The 11042-nt window shown below is 37.6% G+C and overlaps 1 pseudogene; it reads right to left on the reverse strand.

Moving 5' to 3' along the window:
* Window positions 1-3266: 3266 nt before the first annotated feature.
* LOC108289705 lies at window positions 3267-3989 on the reverse strand (annotated as a pseudogene).
* Window positions 3990-11042: the final 7053 nt, after the last annotated feature.

The following is an 11042-nucleotide window of genomic DNA, read 5'->3' on the forward strand; positions in this document are numbered from 1 at the left end:
GAAGAAAGATGTTTCATGCAAATGTAAACAAAAGCAATAAGAGTGCTTATATTTATATCAGAAAAAGATAGACTTTAAGTTAAAAACGAAAAGCATCAAATAAGGTTATTTTGGATTGAGAAATGGGATCATTCAACAGTAAAAAAAAATTATAAATACATGAAAACCCAACATCAAAGCACTATATAAAGCAGAAGTTGACAGAACTTAAGAAAGAAGTAGACACAAATGCAATACTAATAGGACATATTAATGCCTGCTTTCAACAACGCTGTATTAGTCCATTTTCATGCTGATATAAAGAACTTCCTGATAGTGGATAATTTATAAAGAAAACAAGTTTATTTGAGTCAGAGTTAAGCATGCCTGAGGAGGCCTCAGGAAACATACAAACCTAGTTTAAGTGCAAGCAAACACATCCTTTCTTGCCTGGTGGCATAAAGGAGAAGTATCAAGCAAAGGGGAAAAAGCCCCATATGAACCTATCAGATCTCATGAGAACTCACCATCACAAAAACAATATGGGGGACTCACCTTCATGATTCAATTACCTCCCAATGTGTACCTTCCATGAAAAGTGGAGATTATAGGAACTACAATTCAAGATGATATTTGGGTTAGGACACAGCTGAACCACATCATTCCATCCCTGACCCCTTCCAAATCTGATGTTCTTACATTTCAAAACACAATCATGCTGATGGAAGAGTTGGGCTCTCACGGCTTTGTGCAGATCTGCCCCTGTGGCTTTGCAGTGTACAGACTCACTTCCAGCTGCTTTCATGGCTGCTGTTGAGTGTCTGTTGCTTTTACCAGGCACACAGTGAAAGCTGTTGGTGGATCAACCATTCTGGGGTCTGGAGGATTGTGGCACTCTTCTCACAACTCCACTAGGGAATGCCCCAGTGGGAACTGTGTGGGGGCTTCAACTCTACATTTTCCTTCCACATTGCCCTAGTACAGGCTCTCCATAAGGGCTCCACCCCTGCAGTAAACTTGTGCCTGGGCATCCAGTCATTTCCAGACATCCTTGGAAATGCAGGCAGATCTTTCCAAACCTCAATTCTTGGTTTCTGTGCACCTGCAGACTTAACACATGAAAGCTGCCAAAGCTTGGGACTTTCATCCTCTGAAGCCAAAATCAGAGCTGTACCTTGACCCTATGTAGCCACTACTAAAGCAGCTGTGACACAGGGCAGCAGCACACACAGCAGGGGAGCACTAGGTCCAACCTAGGAAATTATTTTTTCCTCCTAGGTCTCCAGGCCTGTGATGGGAGAAGTTGTCATGAAAACATGCCCTGGAGACATTTTTCCTACTGTCTTTGTGTTTAACATTTAGCTCCTTGTTACTTATGCAAATTTCTGCAGCAGGCTTGGATTTCTCCTGAGAAAATGTTTTTTTTTTCTTTTCTATTGCATCAACAGGCTGCAAAGTTTCCAAGCTTTTATGCTCTGCTTCCTCTCGAATGCTTTGCTGCTTCCAAATTTCTTCTGCCATATACCCTAAAGTCATCTCTCTCATTCAAAATTCCACAGATCTGAAGGGCAGGAGCAAAATGCTGTTAGTCCCTTGCTTAAGCATAGTAAGAATCACCTTTATGCCAGTTTCCAATAAGTTTCCCATATCCGTTTGAGTCCAGCTCAGACTGGACTCCAGTGTCCATATCACTCTCAGCATTTTGGTCAAGGCCATTCACAAGCCACTAAGAAGTTCCAAACTTTCCCATATCTTTGTGTCTTCTGAGCCTTTCAAGTTTCTAGTAAGTCCCAAACTTTCCCACATTTTCCTTTCTTCTTCTGAACCCTCCAAACTCTGCTTGTTAGCCAGTTCCAAAGTCACTTCCATATTTTCAGATGTCTTTATAACAGCATCCCACTCTCTGTGATACCAATTTACTGTATAAGTTTGTTCTTATGCTGGTACAAATAAATTCTCAAGACTGGGTAATTTATAAAGAAAAGAGGTTTAATTTACTTACAATTCCACATGGTGAGGGGGCTTCAGGAAACCTACAATCATGGCAGAAGGGGAAACAAACAAGCCCTTCCTCACATAGAGGTAGGAAAGAGAAATGCCAAGTGAAAAGGGAAAAGCCCATAATAAATCCATTGGATTTCATGATAAATCACTCACTATCAGGAGAACAGCATGGGGAACCACTCATATAATTAAATTACCTCCAGACAGGTCCTTCTGATGACACACAGGGATTGTGGGAATTACAATTCAATATGAGATTTGTGTAGGGACACAACCGCACCATATCAAATGGATACAAAAAAAACTCAATAAGGAAACAGCAGGTTTGAATAACACTTTAGACAAAATGAACCTAAAGGATATGCACAGAGCATTTCACCCAACAGCAGTACAATACTCATTCTAGGCAAGCACACAATACATTCTCCAGGATATGTCAAATGTTAGGTCACAAAATAAGTCTTAACATATATAAGAAACCTGAAATTATTCCAAATACCTCTTTCAATCAAAATTGCATCGACTAGATTAATAATAAAAAATGCTCAAAATTACAAACGTGGAAATTAAACAATACACAATTATACAACCATTGAGTCAAATAAATAAATAAAAAGAATTGCAAAAATAAGACAAATGAAACTGAAAACACAGTATACAAAAACTTGTAGGATGCAGGAAAGCAGTACTAATAAAGATGATAATAACAACGAATGTTTATATTAAAGAATAAGAAAGAGGCTGGGTGTGGTGACTCATGTCTGTAATCCCAGCAATTTAGGAGGCTGAGGCGGGTGGATCACAAGGTCAAGAGATTGAGACCATCCTGGCCAACATGGTGAAACCCTGTCTCTACTAAAAAATACAAAAATTAGCTGGGTGTGGTGGTGTGTGCCTGTAGTCCCAGCTACTCAGGAGGCTGAGGCAAGAGAATTGCTTGAACCCAGGAGGCAGAGGTTGCAGTGAGCTGAGATCATGCCACTGCACTCCAGCCTGGTACCTGGCAACAGAGCCAGAATCTGTCTCAGAAGAAGAAGAAGAAGAAGAAGAAGAAGAAGAAGAAGAAGAAGAAGAAGAAGAAGAAGAAGAAGAAGAAGAAGAAGAAGAAGAAGAAGAAGGAGAAAAAGAAGGAGAAGGAGAAGGAGAAGGAGAAGAAGAGGAAGAAGGAGAAGGAGAAGGAGAAGGAGAAGGAGAAGGAGAAGGAGAAATGTTTGAAATACACAATGAAATTTTACCTCAGAAAATTAGAAAAAAAAAAAAAGTGAAGCAGCAAAAAAGGACACAAAATAAAATAGCAGTCCTGTAAAGATTCCAATTCTGGCCTCACTTCATTATTGGGAGTGCCCAAAGCTCTGAAAATCCTGAAGAGTTCATCAATTTCTGAATCCTCATGGAAAAGTGGTTTCTTAGTTGCTAGCTCAGCAAATATGGTGCCTATACTCCAAATGTCAACTGGAATCGAGTAATGAGCTGACCCCAGCAATACTTCTGCTGATCTATACTGGAGTGTTACTACCTCATCTGTATATACTCTAAGAGGTATTCCAAAAGCTCTAGCAAGGCCAAAATCAGCCAGTTTAATTGTTCCTTTGTCATCAATCAAGAGATTTTGAGGTTTTAAGCCTCTGTGAAGAACTATTCTAGAGTGACAAAACACAACCCCCTGTAGGATTTTGTATAAATAACTCTTAACCAGTGAAGAATCCATGAATTGACCAGGTGGGATAGAATCCGAGTATTTCTTCAGATCCATGGAAAGAAATTAACAGATGAGATATAACCTGGAATCCTGCATAAGCTCATTCTGAAGACTGACTATATTTGGATGACGAAGTCCTATTAATAGAGAAATTTCCCGAATTGCCATACTAGGAGCCCCTTCCTCTTCACTTTCTAGTCTGATTTTTTTTCATGGCTACCGTTTGACCTGCAGCTTTGTGTCTACCCTTATACACAGCTCCATTGGTACCTTCTCCAATTTTCTCTATTTTGGTATACTCTTCCATAGTTAGTCAATCGGTATGGTAGATCCTGGCTTATCATGCTGTGGCAGCCCCAGAGGCGATTACCACAGCTGTGTCACTTTCCACTCAACTTCCAAGAGCCAGCTTTGAAGTCAAGTGTCAAAAGCTTGGATGAAAATGGCTTGGATTGGCTCTCATAAATGTTAATCTACGATCCAGCCAAAATAATTTCTGGCAAAATGGCACTGAATCATCCATATTTTCACGATTTGGACAATCAGATTAAGAAGATGTAGCTTTCTGACAAAAAGTTTCCACATCTTATATCAAGAACAGATAGTTGTGTTTTTATTGTTAACTCTGTCTATTTTTGTCTTATATATTTATCTTTGTTGTCAAACTTAAGCTGTTCTTCATCTTCTAATTTCAAAAGTATAATTCAAAAATGTAAATATTCTATATGAATTTAAGTATAATTCTGTATATGTGTGTAGATCTCACTGTACCAACTATTTGTTACTATAATAAAACTATAATATTGATGTCAGGAAAACAAAATAAAATAAAATAATAAATCTTAGAGGAGAAATAAAATAAGAATCAGAAAAAATAAAATATTAAAATAGTCCAGGTGCGGTAGCTCATGCCTGTAATCCCAGCACTTTGGGAGACTGAGGTGGGTGGATCACAGGGTCAAGAGATCGAGACCATCCTGGTCAACATGGTGAAACCCCATCTCTACTAAAAGTACAAAAAATCAGCTGGGCATGGTGGTGCGTGCCTGTAATCCCAGCTACTCAGGAGGCTGAGGCAGGAGAATTGCCTGAACCCAGGAGGCGGAGGTTGCGGTGAGCCGAGATTGCACCATTGCACTCCAGCCTGGGTAACAAAAGCGAAACTCCATCACAAAAAAAAAAAAAAAAAAAAAAAAAAAAAAATCAAAATTAAATTAAATTACTATTATGAAATAAAATTAACACTTAGCTAAAGAGAGATACAATAGTAGTACCACATAATTATCTCAATAGAAGCAGAGAAAGCCTTCAACAATATTTAATACCGCTTTATGCTAAAAACTCTCAATAAACTAGGTATCAATGGAATGTATCTGAAAATAATAAAAGCTATTTATGACAAAACCACAGCCACTATCATGCTGAATGGGCGAAAACTGGAAGCACTCCCTTTGAAAACTGGAACAAGACAAGAGTGCCCTCCCTCAACTCTCTAATCAATATAGTATTGGACGTTCTGGCCAGAGAAATCAGGCAAGAAAAAGAAATAAAAGGTATTCAACTAGGCAAAGAGGAAGCCAAATTGTCTCTATTCGCAGATAACATGATGGTATATTTAGAAGACCCCATCATCTCAGCCCAAAATCTCCTTAAGATGATAAGCAACTTCAGCAAACTCTCAGAATACAGAATCAATATGCAAAAATTACAAGCATTTCTAACACCAGTAACAGACAAACAAAGAACCAAATCATGAGTGAACTCCCATTCACAATTGCTACAAAGTGAATAAAATACCTAGAAATGCAACTAACAAGGGATGTGAGGGACCTCTTCAAGGAGAACTACAAACCACTGCACAATGAAATAAGAGAGGATGCAAACAGAAGGAAAAATATTCCATGCTCATGGTGAAAAAGAATCAATATTGTAAAAATGGCCATACTGCCCAAAGTAATTTATAGGTTCGACACTATCCCCATCAAGCTACCATTGACCTTCTTCATAGAACTGGAAAAAAAAAATTTAAACTTCATATGGAACCAAAAAAGAGCCCACATAGCCATGACAATGCTAAGCAAAAAGAACAAAGCTGGAAGCATCATGCTACCTGAGTTCAAACTATACTACAAGGCTACAGTAATCAAAACACCACAGTACTGGTACCAAAACAGAGATATAGACCAGTTGAACAGAACAGAGGCCTCTGAAATAACACCACATATCTACAAGCATCTGATATTTGACAAATGTGACAAAAGCAAGCAATGTGGAAAGGATTCCTTATTTAATAAATGGTGTTGGGAAAATGGGCTAGCCATGTGCAGAAAGCTGAAGCTGGACCACTTCCTTACATCTTTTACACAAATTAACTCCAGATGGATTAAAAATTTAAACATAAGACCTAACACCGTAAAAACCCTAGATGAAAACCTAGGCAATACCATTCAGGACATAGGCATTGGCAAGGACTTCATGACTAAAGCACCAAAAGCAATGGCAACAAAAGCCAAAATAGACAATGGGATCTAATTAAATTTAAGAGCTTCTGCACAGCAAAAAATCTTTCATTAGAGTGAACCAGCAATCAACAGAATGGAAAAAATTTTGCAATCTACCCATCTGACAAAGGGCTAATATCCAGAATCTACAAAGAACATAAACAAATTTAGAAGAAAAATATAACAACCTCATCAAAAAGTGGGCAAAGAATATGAACAGACACTTTTCAAAAAAAGGCATTTATGCAGCCAACAAACATGAAAAAAAGCTAATCATCACTGGTCATTAGAGAAATGAAAACCAAAACCACATTGAGATGTCACTCATGCCAGTTAGAATGGTGATCATTAAAAAATTTGGAGACAACAGATGCTGGAGAGAATGTGGAGAAATAGGAATGCTTTTACACTGTTGGTAGGAGTGTAAATTAGTTTGACCATTGTGGAAGACAGTGTGGTGATTCCTCAAGGATCTGAAAACAGAAATACCATTTGACCCAGCAATCATGTTCCTGGGTATATGCCCAAAGGATCATAAATTGTTTTACTATAAAAACACATGCACACTTATGTTCATTGTGGCACTATTTACAATAGTAAAGAATTGGGATCAACCCAAATGATAATCAACGACAGATTGGATAAATAAAATGAGGCACATATACACCATGGAATACTATGCAGCCATAAAAATGGATGAGTTCATGTCCTTTGCAGGACCATGGATGAATCTGGAAACCATCATTCTCAGCAAACTGACACAAGAACAGAAAACCAAGCACTGCATGTTCTCACTCATAAGTGGGTGTTTAACAGCGAGACCACGTGGACTCAGGGAGGGGAATATCACACACCAGGGCCTGTTGGGGGGGTTGGGGGGGCTAGGGAAAGGATAGCAGCAGGTGGTGAGATTGGGGAGAAATGCCTAATGTAGATGATGGGGAGATGGATGCAGCAAACCACCATAGCATGTGTATACCTATGTAACAATCCTGCACAATCTGCACATGTACCCCAGAACTTAAAATATAATAAATAAATAAATAAGAAGTATAAAAAGGAGATGTTACAACTGATTACACCGAAATAAAATGACCATAAGATATCATTTGAACAATTAAATGTGAACATATTGGTAACCTAGAAAAAAAAGTAAAATGCATATAAACATACAACCTACCAAGATTGAATCAAGTAGAAATAGAAAACCTGCGTAGAACAACTAGAAGCATATTGATTGAAGCAGTTGAACAATGAGAACACATGGACACAGTGAGGGGAGCATCACACACTGGGGTCTGTGGGAAGGATCTAGGGGAGGTACAGTGGGGAGTGGGGACTTGGGGAGGGATAACATGGAGAGAAATGCCAGATATAGGTGATGAGGAGGAAGGCAGAAAACCACACCGCCATGTGTGTACCTATGCAACAATCTTACATGTTCTTCACATGTACCCCCAAACATAAATGCAATAAAATATAATAATAATGATAATAAATGACAACAAAGGAAATTCCAGTAGTAGGTTACTTCATTGCTGAAGTCTATCAAACATTTAACAAAGACCTACCAATTGTTCTTAAATTCTTTCAACACTTTCAAATTCATTATGAAGCCAGTATCACCCTGATAGCAAGGTCATAAAAGATACCACAAGAAAAAAAAGTGTGTTGGGATTATAAGCATAGCAAGGAAATACATTCAAGGAAGTACATTCATATTTATTACTGATGACATATTGAGGCATATCAGAATTAAAGCAATGTCATACAGTTTTTGAAAACACATACAAATAACACATTTATATGAATTCAACCCAAGCAAAGCCAAAACCATTTTTATAATTTTACACTTGAATCACTGTCTTTATGATTTTAATATGTCAAATAAGCCAAATATTTCTCTTTCAGATTTTAGAGGACTTAATATTTAAGAATTAACTAGATTAAAAAGGTATAATAAAGTATTTGACTTTGGAACATTTGGCAAATAGCAAATGATTAAACACTTGATTTTATCAAGTAATGTCATATGTTACTGTAAATCATCTATTTAGTCAAAATGGTAACTTTACATTTTTTTACAAGTTACACATCTTTACTTATTAACAGAGCCATAAGGGCAGAAAAACTACAGTTATTCTCTCTGAGGTTTGGACCTGGAATATAAGGGGGATAGGTACTGATGGGTGTTAGTCCAGGAGGTCCACAATAGGAAAAAAATAAGTTAGTGAACAACTTCCTCTCCAGTTATTAGGGAAGGATAGATACATAACCACAGATAAAGTTTTACTTTTCCCAGCAAAGCCAGGGGTCATGTGTAACTCCACATGTCCCTAGGCCTTACCTAGAATTTAACAGTTCTAAACCAAGAAAATTGAAAAATTATTAAAAGTTCTGAAACAGCTCATGACCATAAAGCATTTAGTAAACCTGATGCTTGTTCTGCATAATTTAGACAAAATGTCCAAATATGAAGACATATTTATTTATTTGTTTGAGATAGTCTCACTCTGTCACCCAGGCAGGAGTGCAACAGTAAAATCTTGGCTCACTGCAACCTCCACCTACCAGTTTCAAGCAATTCTCCTGCCTCAGCCTCCTGAGTGGCTGGGACTACAGATGTGTGCCACTGTGTTAGGCTATTTTTGGATTTTTAGTAGAGATGGGGTTTCACCATGTTGGCCAGGCTTGTCTTGAATTCCTGTCCTCAGGTGATCTGCCCGTCTTGGCCTCCAGAAGTACTGGGATTATAGGCAAAGACATTTTTATTTTATAGATAATATTTAAAAGGTTTTTATTAAATATTTCTAAAGTTACATGAACTGAAGGGTATTAATATTTTATCCTGTACCTAAAAACCTAAAGACAGCATACGAATGATAAAATTTTATTGCTTAAGCTAGTAACCAAAAAGACAAAGAAAAACTTTCTTCAGTGTGACTGCTTCTCCTTATGGGAAGCCCATATAAATACGTTGGAGGTTAAACTTAAAAAAAAAAAAAAAGTGTTTGAATTTAATCAGAAACAAGAATTCTATGTTCAGGGTTATGAATATAGCAGGGAAATACATGACTCTTAGGAACAGCATAAGAAGTGTTCTGATTATATTGAGAATTTAGAAACAATAGGAAAAGGCAAGAGTACAAAACTAAGTTATGTTAGAGGAAAATGTTGCTTTAAGTATATGATTTTTTTAAATTTTTAAGATAAAAATTTAGCATTTGGCCATAATAACACTTGGTACTGGAGGAAAAAATTACAGGAACTGAAAAAAGCTGGAAAAAGTCATTATCTCAGACTTTCTTCAGGAGAGAAAAAGCTGAAAATACTGAGGCACAGCAAATGTGAACTTCTGAGATATAATGATGAGAAGTTTTCAAAAGAACCAAGTCATAAAATTAAAAGTAAAACTTCTTATAATTTCATTAAAACCAGATTGATACTTTAATAAAACCTTATTTTAACAGAGGGGGCCAATGTTTGAAAGACTATCATAAATAATTTTCTTCAAATTATAATCAACTTAATGACATACAAAATTCCTTTCATAAATTTATCTTCACAAATTTTATTGCAACTTCACAGACCATCTATGATATTCTTGGACATTTTTACTTCTCCAAAATATCACTTTTTTTTAAACAACTGGTCATTTAACTTTAGAACAAGAATTTAACCACACAAGATTTTTTAATGCAAAATTGTATTTTCTTTATGACCTGCTTTATGAAAAACACATCTTTATATTCACAATTTTCTTTATATTTCCTTTACTCAACTTACTCTTTAGGTTTTGAATACTTTGCATCCTCTTTGTAGAAAGTTTAAGGTTTGTACTGCCTGTCCATGTGTGAGCTCTGTGAAGGTGGGGCAGAAGAGTAAGTTATATACCGTAGAATTTCTCCCTCCTCAAGAGGTAGCTCAGTTAGATTTTTTGCTAGGGCCTGTTTGAATAAATACAGGCTGTTTTTCAAACTCTCAATTAGGGCTTTCCAGGTTGAAGTTCTTGGGTATAAGTTTGGTTTACATGGCTTCCCCAGGAGAAATAGGGATGTTGGAGGGGAAAATGAATTTAGAAGTTTGGTAAATATTAACAAGGTGCCCATTTTGGAAAGTACATTTTTACACAAAAGGAGTTTGGGCCATTTAGACATTACCAAGGATGGGTGAGCAAACAGCAATTGGTCCCTTAAGTAATAAAAATGGGGTGCAGGACGGGCACAGTGGCTCATGCCTGAAATCCTAACACTTTGGGAGGACCAGGCGGCCAGATCACCTGAGGTCAGGAGTTCGAAACCAGCCTGGCCAACATGGTGAAACACTGTTTCTACTAAAAATTCAAAAAGTAGCCAAGCTTGGTGGCAGATGCCTGTAATACCAGCTACTGAGGAGGCTGGGGTAGGAGAATCACTTCAACCTGGGAAGCAGAGGTTGCAGTGACCTGATATTGTACCACTGTACTCTAGCCTGGGTGACAGAATAAGACTCCATCTCAAAAAGAAAACAAGTGTGAGGAAGAGTGTGTATTTTTTTGAGGGGGAGGGCACTGCCACTTGTCTTCATTACCCAACAGGATTTTGGACAAAAGTTGCCCAGAGAAGGAGGTTGAAGGAGGTTAGCATAGGGTAATCAGCTCTTGAATATAAAAGTAAATTTATAATCTTTTTTTTTCCCTTTATTTATTTTATTGCATTTTAGGTTTTGGGGTACATGTGAAGAACATGCAAAATTGTTGCATAGGAACACACATGGCAGTGTGATTTGCTGCCTTCCTCCCCATCACCTACATCTGGCATTTCTCCCCTTGCTATCTCTCCCCAGCTTCCCACCCCCCACCCTCCCTCCCCTATTTCCCC

Source organism: Cebus imitator, unplaced genomic scaffold (genome assembly GCF_001604975.1).
Source record: "Cebus imitator isolate Cc_AM_T3 unplaced genomic scaffold, Cebus_imitator-1.0 Scaffold412, whole genome shotgun sequence".
NCBI lineage: Eukaryota > Metazoa > Chordata > Mammalia > Primates > Cebidae > Cebus > Cebus imitator.